Source organism: Narcine bancroftii, chromosome 1, assembly GCF_036971445.1.
Source record: "Narcine bancroftii isolate sNarBan1 chromosome 1, sNarBan1.hap1, whole genome shotgun sequence".
Lineage (NCBI taxonomy): Eukaryota > Metazoa > Chordata > Chondrichthyes > Torpediniformes > Narcinidae > Narcine > Narcine bancroftii.
The window spans coordinates 36,229,958-36,241,427 of record NC_091469.1 but is presented as its reverse complement, the minus strand read 5'-3'; the positions used below and the strand labels follow the sequence as shown (position 1 = coordinate 36,241,427).

Below are 11,470 nucleotides of genomic sequence, written 5' to 3'. Positions count from 1 at the left end.
AGGAAGAGTTTAGTTTGTATTTAGTAGGAATAGATAGGTCGGCACAACTTTGAGGGCTGAAAGGCCTGCACTCTGCCGTGGTGTTCTCTGATCTATGTTCTACATCTATGTTCCATGTGCCTCAGAATCTTTTAAAAGTCGATATTGTATAAGCCTCAACCACTTCCTTGGCAGTGCATTCCAGGTACCTACCACTCTTTGCATAAACAAACTACCTCTGACATCTCCCCTAAACTTTCTTCCATTCACCTTTCTGTGTTCTGCCTTTGAAGTAAGAGAATCATTCATGAAATGTGGAGAGCAAAACTATACACAGTTTCAAAAGTGTTCAGTTTAATTGCTTTAAAACTTCTCTCACACCCTGTCTACATTCCTTTCCCCTTGCAATAAAGCAGTGGTTGTCAACTTTTATTGCCCTAGGCCCCACTTTAATTTAAAAAAAAACGTATGCCCACCATTAGTGGAAAAAAGTTATATATATGCAAAAGACGTTTTAATTAAATAATTTACTGTTAGTGTATTTCAATGCAATTAAGGTTGGGAATACACTGGCTCACATTTCATATTCAACATTCAATTACTACTTCAATATGTTAACCATCTCAAAAACACATTCAACAATTGTCATCACTTTTTTTTCGATTCAAGGGACTAATTTTGTTAGTTTAACTCTTAATTCTCTATGTTTTGTAATTTCCAGTCAGTTTCTTTTAGCTTGTAGCGAATCACTAACAGCACTGAAACCACATTCTACTAAATAGGATTATGGAAAATGTATCAATAGTTCCCTCGTTAAAGTAGTCAAGTTTGGGTACTTTTCAATCTCATTAGACAGACACATCATGGCTCCTTTCACTTTGAACAGAGTTTTTACAGATTCATCTTGTTGCAACTCAGATAACTCCTCTTGGTATTGCACTGGAACTTCAGATAAGTCCACCAGCAATGACTGGGTTAACCAAGAGGAAAAATCCATTGTCTTTAAATCACAAAATCTATCGTTGAAGTCAACATTTGCACATGGTCAACAATGACGTTTGTAGCAACATTAGTTACCTCACACCTATTCAATCAATAGAATTGACTGAAATTTCTTGCAGAAATATTCCTTCGGCATAATTCTAGAAGAGTAATAAATCCAAATATCTTTGTTTTTGCATCAATGAGCATCATATTTGCTACTTGGAGTTGCTTGTTCAATTAACTTAGTTTCTCAAAAATGTCCATCAAGTAACTCACATAAGCTTTGCCATCTGTTGCTAGCAAGAGCTTCATTTCAGGTTTGTCCTTCAAAAACTAGCTGAGGAGATCAAACAGTTCCATAAACCTTTTGAAGCAGTTTCCCTTTGACAACCACCTTATTTCAGTGTGAAGCAATAATCTCACATGATCTGCATTTTTATCAACACAAAACTGAAATTCACATTTGGCATTAGCTTTGATGGCATTGATACACTTGATTACAGAATGCAGTATCTCGTGTAGAACAGGGGAAACTTTCTTGGCAACTAGGTTTTCTTGGTGGATAACACAATGCACAACAACATGTTTGGATTTTCATCCTTCATTAATTTTAAACAAGATTTTTTTTTCATCCACCATAGCAGATGCACCATCTGCAGCACAAGAATCAATGTTTCCTTTTGGTATTTCATTTTCATCCAAATAATTTTTGATCAACTGCAGTAGTAGCTGTTTCTAATGATTCACAAAACAACATCCCGTCTTGAAACTCTTCCTGATCAATATATCTCACGTATGCTAATAACAGAGCCTTACTGTCATGTATGGTAGATTGATCCAGTTGCATTGAGAACTTTCATGATTTCAACTTCTCAATAAGCTGTTTTTCAACATCTTAATCCATGTCACCTATTCTGTTGCAGATGGTCCGATTACTCAATGGCATTGCTCAGACATCTTTGTCTTCCTTTTACAGAACTGTTTTGAGAAACAATGATTTTGTGAGTTTAATCAGTTCCTCCCCAATCATATGATTCTTCCCATGTTTTACTATCAGCAGAGAAATTTTATCTCTAGTTTCAAGAGTATGATTCAGGGCTGTAGTTTGCACAGCAAATAATGAAGTGATTTTTGATCTATTTTCAAACTTCTCTTTCAGTGATTTAAAATATTCCAATTTCAAATTGACATGGTTAGGATATTTTACCCTCAAATGAGCTTCAAGATGGCCTGTTTTCATTGATTAATTTGTCAAAGTCTGTTGGCATAATAGGCAAAAAGGTGCACGATCATCATGTATAGTAGGTATAAACCCAAACTTCAAGATCTCCACTGAGTATTGACAAACCTTATGCTTGCTTGGATTGCTCATTTTGAATATACAACAGCGCGAGCTCCCTGAAACAGATTAATACAACAGTGCGAGTTCCCTGAAACAGATTAATCAATATTTTATTAAGTCTTAAAATTGAAAAATGTAATAAAAGTAATGATTGAATCAAAGGAAGAATACTGACCCTAAAAAAGCATGGAAAAAAAAACTGAGCGTGGTTTCTGATATTTTTTCCCTCGCAGAGAGTGCATCAAAACTGTGCTAGCCTCGTGATTTACTTTCTCGGTCCCTATTTTTTTTTTCCAATTTTGTCATCCCCTTCAGGCTGGTGCTGGGCAGACCTAGCCCCCAATCAAAACGCTAGTGCACAAAGATACATTCAGATACAAGTCTCACTCACTACTGAAGTGAAAAAGTAAATGATTGTGAGATAATTTGGAATGGATGATGATAAGACCGGTCAGAAAAAAAATATAATGTTAACCAAGGATAACAACAATTAAAATAAGGAGAAACAACAGAGAAACATCAGAAGAGCAAATACATATTATAAAAATAAAAAGAACAAAGTGATTTTACTTGGAAGTAACCACAATTGTGTTGTACTGATAGTGTTGCCAGGTCACATCTTTCACACCAACATAACGAGTTTATTTTTTTCAAACCAACTTTTTAATTATTTCCCAAAATATTCCAACGGCCCACTAAAATCTTCTTAAGCCCCACCAGTGGGCCATATGCCTCATCTTCAGAATCTATGTAATAAAGGGTCGGTTGCTTGCCAGCTTCTGTGAATAGGGATATCTCGAGTATGGCAGTCAGGAAACATGCCTTGGGTGAGACGAAGGAGGGGAGGGGAAGGGTGGTGCCACTGACCTCGCCTCGCCTGCCCAATATTGAATTCCCGAGCCCAACACTGATCCTTGCCTTTCGCCTTGTGTTCATCATCCACTGACAAGACTGCTGATCCTTACCCCGCTGCGACACTGACCGTGTAAGCCTAACATCTAACGCCCGAGACTGATGTGATGTCCGACCACATCGCTAATCCTAGCCCTGGCTGTCTGTTCGTTCCCCCCACCCCCTCCCCCAATCTTACCCCTGATGCCCAACCGGCTCAGCCTCGCTGATCCTACCTCTCCTCCTCTTTCCCCCGCCCCACTCAGGAGTCATAAATTTATTCCATTCTGCAGGGAAAGATTCCCCTGCCTCTATGTTGGAATCCGATGCCAAGAAACGATCCCCTGGTTCGAAGACTCCTTGGGAGGCCTCCGGCACTCGGCACGTACCGAGCGATGGTGGACTTGCCCTCCCAGAATTCCATGAGGCAGAGAAACCCCCTCCATGAGTGCACTCCCCTTTCCTTACGTCGAGGTACACTGGAACATGGGGGCCTTGAAGAAAAAGGCGGCTTGTTCCTTGCCTGCCTGCAAGTCTCACCTTCCTTCCTTCCCCCATCCTTTCTTTCTCTTCCCTCTGTCTCTCTGTTTATACCTCCATACCGTGAGTAGTTCTGCATCGTGAAGGATGACGGGCACTGACGTCACAAAGGACAATGCGTCTCGTTGTCTCACGGCGGGTGCAGATTGTCTGCGGAAGCGGTGCACGTGGGGGGGTCACATGGGAGGGGGGAGATGGGCGACGGCCGACCGCTGTTCACAGACGCGTGCGGGCGGTGCGTCACGCCCTCCCCTCCGCGGAGTGAGGACGAGGGGGCAGCGAAGATAGCTGGAGAAGGCAAAGTGGGTGGCGTGGCGGCGGTTGAGGGGTGAAGTAAGTATATTTTAACCGGGGGGGACACACCATTTCAGTGCTTGCCAGCGGCGCTATTTTCCCTCGTTCCGCCACTGCTCCGGTGTGCTGCAACCGTGTCTGCCTGTCCCGCATCGGACTGGTCAGCCACAAACGAGCCTGCAGCTGACGTGGACTTTTACCCCCTCCATAAATCTTCGTCCGCGAAGCCAAGCCAAAGAGAGGAAGCCTGCAGCAAGTCATTTGCAGTGCTGAGCGTTCACTGTCACAAGGCCTTCAGCCACACAATAACAGCACCGTTCCTACCCCAGTGAATCACTTCAACCATTCATTTTGCAAGCACGAACCGACATGGTGGCAGGATCTGAGTCGGGGTGTTGGGTGCAATTGTCAAACTATTGAATTGTTTTGTCTCTTGTCGCATAAACCGACGAGTCAGGTTTGCGGATGATACGCGAGTATTTGGGCCTGATCGGCCACGACGATGAGTCGGCATGTCGAGAGGAGGTCGGGGGACGCGTCAGATGGTGCCGGAAAACAACCAGGGTTTCAACATGGACAAGACGAGGGAGATGAAGATCGACCGTTCTCCACGATACAGCCGTTGCTTCATCGAGGGGAGAGTAGGACCACGAAGTTCCTTGGGGTACATATCCTGGACCCACAATGCCTCCTCATTTGTCAAGGAGGCACAGCAGTACTTTCACTTGCTAAGGTGGTTGAGGGCAAGGCTACCAGCCCCAGCTTGACAACCTTTTACAGGAGCACATTTGAAAGCGTCTTGTCTGGCTGCATCATTGGTATGGTATCTGCAAACCATCAGACCAGATATAAATGTAGAGCACACATGTCAAACTCAGGCCCGCGGGCCAAATTTGGCCCATGATATAATTATATTTGGCCCGCAAGATCATATCAAATATGTATTAGAGCTGGCCGCCGCGCCAGTATAGTGCATGCACAACTAATAGTACAAATCCCAGAATGCTTTGCAAATGCATTGGCGCCAGCCCGCTAATTGCCCTCACCTCCTCTCTTTCATTGGCATCTGCGACCTGTCGCCCAACTCACATGTAATAAACCCCTTACGAAAAATGGCCAAACGAAAGAGAGAAAACAGGACCTTTCAAGACAGGTGGGAGGCAGACTATATGTTCATCATTTTAAAAGACAAACCTGTTTGTCATTGAAGCAAGTTGCTATTTTTTTGACTTGTTGGCTTGTGAAAAAAAAATACATTTAAAAGGAGCTTAAAGGTTATAGAGAAATATTATTTATTGAATATTTTATTTCTCATTTGTTAATGCTTCTTCTGGAAAGAGTTTAACCAAAACTATTATTAAACATTTATTTTAATAAGAAAAAAAATTAACATTACATATGTTGAAAGAAGAAAAAACATGCAGATGTTGTTGAAAATTTTCAATAAATATTTAGTTTGGCCCACGACTTAGTCCAAGTTTTTAATTTTGGCCCTCTGTGAATTTGAGTTTGACACCCCTGATGTAGAGGATCCAAGAAGATCACTGGGATCTCTTTTTCCCTTATTGATGACATTCATTGGGAGCATTGCTTAAACAGAGCTCAAAGATTTATTGAGGATCCCTAACCGGTATCTTTGACCCACTGCCAACAATTAAACACAAATTCTTCTGCTTGCAGATGATATATATCCATCCATTCATGCATCTATCTCGAAGCCTTTTAAACACAAATCTCAATTACTTCATATGCATGAGGTTTTACTGATCTCTTCCTTTAATTCTTTAGTTATCCAAAGCTGGCTCTCCCCATCTTAATTGTCCTTGTTTAGTTGAGTACTGAGAAAAATCTCTAAGTTTCCACTATTCCTCAATTGTATAGCCTGTGCTCCAAGTTTACAAGAACTAACTTTTCCCTTATCCTTTTAGATGTTTAGACATAATACACTGGCTTTAGATTGAACTATTGCACCCTCAATTTGTACAAGTTCAACCATACTATGATCACTCTTTCCGAGAGGACACCAGACTATTAGTTCATTAATTTTACCTGACTTATTGCACAAGACCATATCTAAGATAATGTTCTCTCGAGGGCTCAGGAACAAGCTTTCACAGGTATACCGCACCAGACAATGATGCAACCAGACAAGGCACTCTCAAATGTGCTCCTGTAAAAGGTTGTCAAAGTGGGGCTGGTAGTCTTGCCCTCAACCACTTTAGCAAGTTAAAGTACTGCTGTGCCTCCTTGACAAATGAGGAGGCATTGTTAGTCCAGGATAGGTTGTTCAGTATATGTACACCAAGGAACTTTGTGCTCAACACTCTCCCCTCGATGAAGCAATTGAAGCCCACAATCATCTCCCTCGTCTTGTTGATGTGGAAACCCTGGTTGTTTTCCTGCACCATTTGACAAGCCTCCCAACCTCCTCTTTACATGAAGTCATCCTCAAGACTGCCTCAACCAATTTGATTCAATCTTCATGTGCATTAAAGTCTCCCATGGCAACTGCAATTGTGATCTTACAAGCATCAGGTCTTTCTTGGTTCATTGTCTTGCCACTATCATATTATTATTTAGTGGCCTTTAGATATCTCCCACCAGTGATTTTTTTTTTCCCTTTTACTATTCCTAATCAATACCCAGATCTTTGCATAAGAGCATCTCTCACTATCACCCTGAACTCATCGTTAATTAAGAGCTGCCACACCTTCCTTACATTTTTGCCTGCTCTTCCGTAATACCTGATACCCTTGGATATTTAATTCTCATCATCTCCACCCTGCAACTGCATTTCTTTAATGGCTATAAAATCAAACTCCCTCTGCTCTGATATGTGCCACACGTTCACTGACCTTGTTTCGAATATTAAGGTATGCAGATAGAATAGTCTTACACTTATTGTCTTTTCAAAATCTATTGTTTGTCAAAATTCTTTCTCTTTTGCATTTGACTATTTCTACTTCACTCATATTTTTCTCTTTTCTAACTTTTGGTTTGGTCTCTGCATTGCTTCCCTCTGTCTTTCTGCATGGTTCACGACCACCCCACCCCACCTTATTAGTTAAAATCAACTGCAACAGCTCCAACAAACAATCCTACAAGGATAAGGAATGTCAAATCATTGCTCTTGAATGCTGCTGGATCTCCTTATCATATAGTAAATGAATGATGTGAGATATTCTCCTTATTTATTTCTTTAGCTTTTTCTTCACTATGGGGTAGGTGGGTTAGAGATAGGATAGTGGGAGGGATAATGTTTGGGGTTTTCATTTTGGGTTTTCTGTAGTTCTTTTTAGGTTATATCTTTGTAACCACAAATGATTTTGATAATTTGTTAACATTTCAGTTATGTAAATGTGGTTATTACTTTGTTTTCTAATAAATAAAATGTATAAAAAGGATAAGGAATGTTAAAAGTCCTGGATGGATAAAAATATATATATCATTCTAATGAGGTTATACTGAAGGCCTCCCATTGGTCACTGAGAGATAAATTAATAGGTATGGAGTTTAAGAGGTTGAGGAGGGACGTTTTTAACAAGGTTGGGTAGTATAAATCGGGCCTATGTTTAAGGTAAGTAAAGAAAGATTTAAAGGGGATCTGATGGATATTTTTTTAACACAGAGGGTGGTGGCTATAATGAGCTGTCAGAGGCTGTGACAGAGGTACCACAGTTAGGAATTATTCAGGAGTTCTGTCTTATTGAATTATGTGGATATATGAAGCATTTATACAACGAGAATCAGTCTTCATAAAACTTTATCTAGTGTATATGACAAGAGTAATCAGTTTTGACTGGCTGCAACACAGCCTGGATATGATATTTTGAGTGCCAGGAGTGCAAAGGCTGCAGAAAGCAGCAAACAAGACCAAGTCCATCATAGGCCCTGACCTCCCATTCACTGAAGACATCTGTGCGAGACACCTCCTCAAGAAGGCAACCAACATCTGGAAAAAAAACCCTAACACCCAGGTCACAACCTTTTCTTTCTGCTACCTTCAGGAAGAAGAAACAGAAGACTGATATCCAGTCTGTAACCTTTAGGTTCCAGAAGAGTTTCTTTCCCCCAAAGGATATCAGGCTCTTGAACCTCCCCGTTCTACCCCAACCATAAACTACTCTGGCACCACAAAAAAAACTGTCTGCACCTTTGAAACACCACTTACTATTTTCTTGCACTAATTGTAACTGAATATTTATTATCTATCTGTTATATTTATTATTTCATTCTGTACTGGGATAATTTAATGTATACTTTTGGAGTTTTTTTTAACAAAAGTGCTTATTTGGCTCCAGCAGGAAGAATTTCAGTGCATATGTATATTGCACTTACGTGTATGAATATACACTCATTATTAATTAAAGGATAGCATTATAACAAACAGAACTGTCTGCAGAGCATAGGTTGTTGGACCCCATTTTGGGGACAAGTTAACATAAGACCATTGGGCTAATTGTCTTAAATCAAACCAACCTCCAGCAATTTTACTTTGAACAAGTGTAACAGACCAAGGAAGATTCATACCAGAAATCATTTTTCCATTTAGCATATTAGACATTGTCACAGGCATACTTGCTCTGTCTGTCAATAACTGGGACATCTGTGTTCCCAGAGTCAGCCATTATAGCAACATTTTAATGTGCCTGGATTTTTAACAGCCTTTAGCCCACTGTGTGAAATAATTTGTACAAGCAAAGATGCTTGAGCATTTAGAGGTATCTTGTTCAGTCTAGTGCACTTCCTTTATAAATATGCAATTCAAAGGAACCATATGTCAGACTAAAATATTGAAGTAAGCAATGTCATTACAGTTATTGAAACTGACTCATCTGTTCTCATGTTTTAAATCTTGACACACCCTGTGTCTGAGAAGGAGAAGCAACAGGGATGACCCATGGGACAGTGACCATGGCAGCGGACCTGTGAAGGGATCTGCGGTTGAAGGATGCACACAAGTAGTGGACTGCTGGTGATTCATGCTGGAGATTGTGGTAAAGGGTCTTGCACCTGGCTGCGTATGGCTGGAGACTGGCTCAAAACTGGCTGAAGGGGTACCAGGTATTGGAACCAGCTTTTTTATCACATTGGAGTTTCTGATCTGGAGCTCGGATTGACAATCGTTTGGACTGGAATCTGTGCGGCTGTGGGAGCTCTGGAGGTGAATCCATGGACACTTGGTGACACTATGGGAACTCTCTTTTGCTTGTCTTTCTCTGACTGTAATAGGCACTTCACATAATTACTGCCAATGGTGAATGAATCTATCTGCCTTACAGCAGACAAAAGCAATTTTGTGTAAGATGACACTGTTTTATTACATGATGATAAATCTAATCTTGAATCTTGATAATTGTAACATTTAAAAAAAATCTTTCGATAGGCACATGGATAAAAAAAGGTTCAGTGAGATAAAGGCTGAATTTAAGCATATGTGTTGGGTTAAAAAAAAAATTGACATGGACAAGTTAGGCTAAAGCCTCTGTTTCCCTGCTGAAAATACTGTCTGACTCGACTGTGGAAGCATGTATTGCACAAGAGGTAGTGGTGATAGAGCTACCACGATCTTAAGAGGGGAAAGTGAGAGTGTCTGTATGTATTGAGAGGGAGGAGGGATCAAACGGTTTGAACGACTGCAGAAGACTGATATGCTCAATTTTACCCTACTTTGTGATTCAGTGTTAGGGACACAATATAAGGTTGTTTACATGTGTTTCCTGAAAAAGGACAGTTAAACATCCCTAAGGAATTTCCCACCAGATGGCATTCTGTGATTTTTTTTCATATCTGTGTCTACCTTCTTGTATTATTTATCCACTGTTCTCAGATATAATTTAAAGTGGTTAAGATTAAAACATATTTTAATCCAAATCTTTTAAGAGGGAAGTGGAGTATTAACAAGAGTTATGGCAAAGTGATTGATATTATACGAATAAATTCAATGCTGTTTGTCAGTGAATTTATAGTTTAGCAAACAAGCTACACATACCTTGGCTAAATTCAAGAAAAAAAATCAGTTTAGGAATTTACTTCAACTATCTCATTACACTTTATCTGATATTACGCCATTGCATAGTTTATTGTCTCTCACGTGTGGCTTGATAGTGCACGAAGGAATCCAATAAATGTGACTGGATCGGGGTTTTAAAAGAACATTGAGCGTAACTTTCTGCTTTTATGCTCCATCCCTCCATTGTTGAAGCCAAAAATTGTGCATTATTACCTACATTCTTAACCTACCCTGGGACTTTCATTGACAATTTTTAAAAAAAAACTGTAGATGCTTGAAATCTGAAATAAATACATAAACTCTGCTTCTTTTAGAATAGTCGCCTCCATTTTATCTTGCCTCTCCTCAGTCTTTCTACCAAATTATGATCCTACACGCTTTTCCACGTGAAATTTCATCTGGCAACCTTCTGTTCATTCAACTTGTCTGTTCCTGCTGCAACCTATCACTACCATCTCTGCTGTTTGCAATATTGTAAAGTTTTGTGTCATCTGCATCTTTAGAAATGTAGCTTGCAACTCCATGTTTAGATCATTAGTGTAAATCAACCTTCCTAACACTGATCCCTGAAGAATACTAATATTCACTTTCTCCATGTCAGAAAAATCACCTCTTACCATGAGCTCCTGTTGCCTATTGCTTATCCATCTTCATACCCATGACACCAATTTCCTTTTATACCACGAGTTAACTTCATTGATGAGTCTATTATGGTGCACCTTATCAAAAGCCTTCTCGAAGTTCATTGCACTCCATTTAATTACTGATTGCACAACAATACTGCACTTTCTGAGAAGATTGAGACTGGCAAACCTACTGGCCACCACCCTCTGTGAAGAGCATTTTGGCTGGCTACATCACAGTGTGGTACAGTTACTGTAAAGCATCAGTTTGGAGGTCAACCCTCAGTACCAGAAGAGAGTGCAAAGAGGATCACGGGGTCTTTCTCCCACCATCAACTTGAATTACTGGGACATTTGTCTACAGAGAACGCACAAGATCAGTGAGGTCCCAAAACTCTGCATGGTGCATCTGCCGGCTACACCCATCAGGAAAGATGCAGGAGTACCTAAAGCAGAACCACTAGGCTCAGAAACAGCTTTGTCCCACAGACAATGAACTTGCTGAACAACTGCTCATACAAATCCTGTGTGACTCAACTATTTAAAATATATATTTTTATATAACCACTGCATATATATCATTTATCTGCATATGTGTTATGTCTGTATGTGTGTTTGTACTGTGTTGCATTGAGGACCGGTGAACACTTTTTTTCAGGTTGTACTTGCACAATCAGATGATAAATAAACTTGAATTAAATTTAAATTTGATTTAAGATGTTCCTTAAAATCTGTCTTTGTCTAAGTGGTCATATGTCTCAATGTGTTAACCTTGATTTGATAATTCACTATGAAGCACTGTTG

The 11,470-nt window shown here is 40.1% G+C and overlaps 1 long non-coding RNA gene across 1 annotated transcript; it reads left to right on the top strand.

The window, feature by feature from the left end:
* The first annotated feature begins 3,898 nt into the window (after positions 1 to 3,898).
* On the top strand, positions 3,899 to 10,347 carry LOC138757077 (uncharacterized). Its single transcript, XR_011353327.1, has 2 exons — positions 3,899 to 4,069; positions 8,910 to 10,347. It is a non-coding gene; the product is annotated as an uncharacterized lncRNA (long non-coding RNA).
* Positions 10,348 to 11,470: the final 1,123 nt, after the last annotated feature.